Below are 5,167 nucleotides of genomic sequence, written 5' to 3'. Positions count from 1 at the left end.
CAACTGTGTCTAGCTGGGGCTCAGCAGGTGAGACTGAATAGAACCCTGGACCCCTGAACTGGGCCTATGCCCTTTGCCGGCTGGTCTGTTGTGAACGTTTAGGGACCTGGAGCCTGCGCAGAAGGGCACTTCCCCTGCATCTTTTGCCAATTACCTTTGCCCACCCTCCTCATGCAGCCTATGCCCCAGCCCGCCTAGCAACTTTATCCTGATCCATCAGTGCCTTCTCTGAGGCAGATCTGAAGCCTGTCCTGTCTCCTCGCCTGGCTTTCTCCAAAGAAACCCTCTCCTCAGTTCTACCGTCTGCATCTGGACTGGCTGTGTATCTGGCAAGATGAACTTGGTTGTTTGGTGACCAGTTTGGAAGCCAGCGGGAGGGCACCCAGAGGGACCTTTGCCTGAGGATTATGGTCCCTGGGGGCATAATAGCCGGTGTATGAGTACCCATGGCCTTGGGTCCCTTTCTTCCAGCCCCACCCTGGAATCCTCCAGGCACCACCCATCACCTGAGCTTGGTTTGGGGTTTGGGTAGGATGACACCTTTTGGTGAGTAACCTCATTATGGAAATGTACCTGGCTCTAGGTTGTTCCATGGAGCTTCCCAGATGGTGCTAGTGGTAAAGAATCTGCCTGCAACTCAGGAGACAGAAGAGACACTGGTTCGATCCCTAGGTTGGGAAGATCCTCTGGAGGAGAGCATGGCAACCCACTCTGGTATTCTCACCTGGAGACTTTCATGGACAGATGAGCCTGGCAGGCTACACTCCATGGGGTTGCAAAGGATCCGACAGGACCGAAGTGGCTTAGCATGCATGTTGGCTGGGTTTGTTCCACAGTCCTGAGTAGATCGTAGTTGGAAGTCCCACTGGCAGATTTTGGAGGCAATAGGAAACATCTTGGCTGCTGAGGTTCTCCATGCCTGGGGGAAAGGCTCGGTTCAGCTATTTGTACTTTTGTTCTGGTCTTCTGTGTCCAGGACCCTCTATATCTGATTGTCTTGTTAAGGATTAGATATCGGGGACTGAGCTTCTTGCTGAGCACAGTAAGGACCCTGAGATTTTGGTACTGCAAGCACCTGGAAGCAAGCCCCTTCAGAATGGTGGTGGTGGTGGTTTAGTCACTTCTGACTCTCAGGACTCCATGGATTGTAGCCCACCAGGCTCCTCTGTCTATGGGATTTCCCAGGCAAGAATACTGGAATGGGTTACCGTTTCCTTCTCCAGAGGGTCTTCACCTAGGAATCAAACCTGCATCTCCTGCATTGCAGGAGGAGTATTTACCACTGAGCCAGTGGGGATTCCCCTCAGAAAGGATGATGTTAATTCAACAACTTGCCATTTCCTCTAACTTGCATTCTCCAAAATTGGGTGACTTTGAGTAAGAACAGAAACGGTATATATCTAACAGAAGCAGAAAATTTTAAGAAAAAGTGGCAAGAATACACAGAAGAAGTAAACAAAAAAGATCTTAACAACTCAGATGACCATGATGGTGTGATCACTCACCAAGAGCCAGACATCCTGGAATGTGAAGTCAAGTGGGCCTTAGGAAGCATCACTACGAACAGAGCTAGTGGAGGTGATGGAATTCCAGCTGAGCTATTTCAAGTCCTACAAGATGATGCTGTAAAAGTGCTGCACTCAATATGCCAGCAAATTTGGAAAACTCAGCAGTGGCTACAGGATTGGAAAAGGTCAGTTTTCAGTCCAATTCCAAAGAAGAGCAATGCCAAAGAATGTTCAAACTACTGCACAATTGCACTCGTCTCACACGTTAGCAAAGTAATGCCCAAAATTCTCCAAGCCAGGCTTCAACAGTACCTGAACCATGAAATCCCAGATGTTCAAGCTGGGTTTGGATACAGATCATTGAAAAAGCAAGAGAGTTCCAGAATAAATCTACTTCTGCTTTATTGACTATGCCAAAGCCTTTGTGACTGTGTGGAAGACAAAAAAACTGTGGAAAATCCTTAAAGAGATGGAATACCAGACCACCTTACCTGCCTCCTGAGAAATCTGTATGCAGGTCAAAAAGCAACAGTTAGAACCAGACATGGAACAATAGATTTGTTCCAAATTGGGAAAGGAGTAGGTCAAAACTGTATATTGTCACCCTGCTCATATAACTTCTATTTAGAGTACATCATGAGAAATGTCGGGCTGGATGAAGCACAAACTGGAATCAAGATTGCCAGGAGAAATATCAATAACTTCAGATATGCAGAAAACACCACCCTTATGGCAGAAAGTCAAAGAGGAACCAAAGAGCCTCTTGATGAAGGTGAAAAAGGAGAGTGAAAAAGCTGACTTAAAACTCAACATTCAAAAAACAAAGATAATGGCATCCAGTCCCATCAGTTCAGTTCAGTTCAGTTCAGTCACTCAGTCATGTCCGACTCTTTGCGACCCCATGAATTGCAGTACACCAGGCCTCCCTGTCCATCACCATCCATCACCAACTCCCGGAGTTCACCCAGACTCACGTCCAACGAGTCAGTGATGCCATCCAGCCATCTCATCCTCTGTCGTCCCCTTCTGCTCCTGCCCCCAATCCCTCCCAGCATCAGAGTCTCTTCCAATGAGTCAACTCTTCGCATGAGGTGGCCAAAGTACTGGAGTTTCAGCTTTAGCATCATTCCTTCCAAAGAACACCCAGGGCTGATCTCCTTTAGAATGGACTGGTTGGATCTCCTTGCAGTTCAAGGGACTCTCAAGAGTCTTCTCCAACACCACAGTTCAAAAGCATCAATTCTTCAGTGCTCAGCTTTTTTCACAGTCCAACTCTCACATGCATACATGACCACTGGAAAAACCATAGCCTTGACTAGACAGAGCTTTGTTGGCAAAGTAATAGCTCTGCTTTTTAATATGCTATCTAGGTTGGCCATAACTTTCAAGGAGTAAGCGTCTTTTAATTTCATGGCTGCAATCACCATCTTCCCATCACTTCATGGCAAATAGATGGGGAAACAATGGAAACAGTGACAAACTTTATTTTGGGGGGGCTCCAAAATCACTGCAGATGGTGACTGCAGCCATGAAATTAAAAGACGCTTGCTCGTTGGAAGGAAAGCTGTGACCAACCTAGACAGTTTATTAAAGAGCAGATACATTACTTTGCTGACAAAGATCTGTCTAGTCAAAGCTATGGTTTTTCCAGTAGTCATGTATGGATGTGAGAGTTGGACTATAAAGAAAGCTGAGCACTGAAGAATTAATGCTGTTGAACTGTGGTATTGCAGAAGACTCTTGAGAGCCCCTTGTACTGCAAGGAGATCCAACCAGTCAATCCTAAAGGAAATCAGTCCTGAATCTTCATTGGAAGGACTGATACTGAAGCTGAAGCTCTAATAATTTGGCCACCTGATGTGAAGAACTGACTCATTTGAAAAGACCCTGATGCTGGGAAACATTGAAGGCAGGAGGAGAAGGGAACGACAGAGTATGAGGTGGTTGGATGGCATCACCAAGTCTATGGACATGAGTTTGAGCAAACTCTGGGAGATAGTGATGGACAGGGAAGCCTGGCATGCTGCAGTCCGTGGGGTCGCAAAGAGTTGAATATGACTGAGCGACCGAACTGAACTGAGTTATGAATCCATGTTGGAGATACTGTTTTAATTCTTGCTGTAAAATGACAGGTTTTAGAATGGGATCGATGTGTTCATAAATGATAACTTGTGCTTTTGGGTTCAAATTTCCCACTTCAGAGTTCAGTTGGGTGACACCACCCATGTGTATCACAGAGAAGCATGCCTTGGAAGAGTAATTCATTTGGGTATGAGATGGAGACATACTGGATTATTATTTTTTTTTTTTTTGGATGTCTGATCTTATTTATTTGTTACTTTTAGAACATCTCATTTTTGACTGGGCTCAGACTTAGAAGTAGAAGCTCTCAGAGAGGACAGCCTCCATCTCTTGGCAATCTGTTCCTGCCATTTTTCTTTGGCTTCCTTCATTCTCTTGGCCAAAAGTTTAGCATATTCTGCAACCTCTTCTTTGTTTTTCTTAGTACGCTGTTTCTTCAGAGCAATACGCCGGACGTTTGTGCTGCAGAACTCGTGGAGTCAGGAGATGCTGAATCTTGGGTGCTTTAGTCCTAAGTTTCTCACCGTCTTTGTTTAGGGGCTTTCGCACAGCATATTGGTGGACATCATCTTCTTTAGAGAGATTGAAAAGTTTGCTGTTTCTGCTAGCTCTTTTGGGACCCAGGCGATGGGGCACTGTAGTATCAGTGAGTCCAGGAATATCCTTCTCCCCTTTTTTCACGATGACCAAATTGAGAACACTCAGATTGGCATCCACAATGCAACCCCATACAGATTTGCGCTTTCTCTCTCCAGTCCTCCTTGGTCTGTAACAGGAATGCCCCTTACTCAGTAGCAGGCGAACTCAGCCATGGGTCAAGACACCCTGCTTCATGGGGAAACCCTGCTTATCGTTCCCGCCACTGATTCGGACCACATAACCCTTCCATTCTTCACCCAGAGAGTCAGCAGCAATATCTGTGGCTACACGCTTCTCGCAGAAAGTACAAAGTTTTCGTTCATCGTCCACTTCATTAAGCTTCTGGCAGCCAGTGACCGGGAAGGAGATGTTCAGCTTCATTCTGAAGCGGCCGACAGCCTCCGAGGCACCATGAAAAAGACCATACTGGATTTTTATAGGCATGTGTGGAGCAAAAAACACATCATTTCTAAGATGTCTTCTCGTCATTCATGACTGCCTTTCCCTATAGCTCCCCTTCTAGGGTCCTGACCCAGAATGCAGAAAGGTGGGTCCCCCTGTGTGTTCCCTTCACTGTAAACCATGAACATGCATATTCTCTGCAGGGTTTGGTCTGGTAAAGGTATCAAAAGGCATCCAGCACGTGGGTGGTCCTGCCTTTAGCATTCTTGCTGACTGTGTATTTTACCAGGAAATCAAGTGTTGAGTGAATAATGATATCAAGTTTGCCTGCCTCTGTGAGAGTAAGAAGAACATGTATCACTTGAGTGGGCTTATCCACTTTGGCTTTCCCATGTTTAACATGCTCTTAGCATCTGTGCGTTTCTGTCTCATCGTCTCTCCCCTTTTTTCCTCCCTCCTCATCTGCCAGAAGTCTTTTGAATCAGTTATGAAAGCTACATGGTAGAGATGGTTTCTGTTCAGGTGCTTACGTGTCT

General features: G+C 46.0%; 1 pseudogene; it reads right to left on the bottom strand.

Annotated features, from left to right (window-relative positions):
* Positions 1 to 3,829: 3,829 nt before the first annotated feature.
* LOC129641766 (40S ribosomal protein S6-like) lies at positions 3,830 to 4,610 on the bottom strand (annotated as a pseudogene).
* Positions 4,611 to 5,167: the final 557 nt, after the last annotated feature.

This window comes from Bubalus kerabau, chromosome 1 (genome assembly GCF_029407905.1).
Source record: "Bubalus kerabau isolate K-KA32 ecotype Philippines breed swamp buffalo chromosome 1, PCC_UOA_SB_1v2, whole genome shotgun sequence".
Classification (NCBI taxonomy): domain Eukaryota; kingdom Metazoa; phylum Chordata; class Mammalia; order Artiodactyla; family Bovidae; genus Bubalus; species Bubalus kerabau.
Note: the sequence above shows the minus strand (reverse complement) of the source record. Positions and strands in the feature narration are given on the sequence as shown.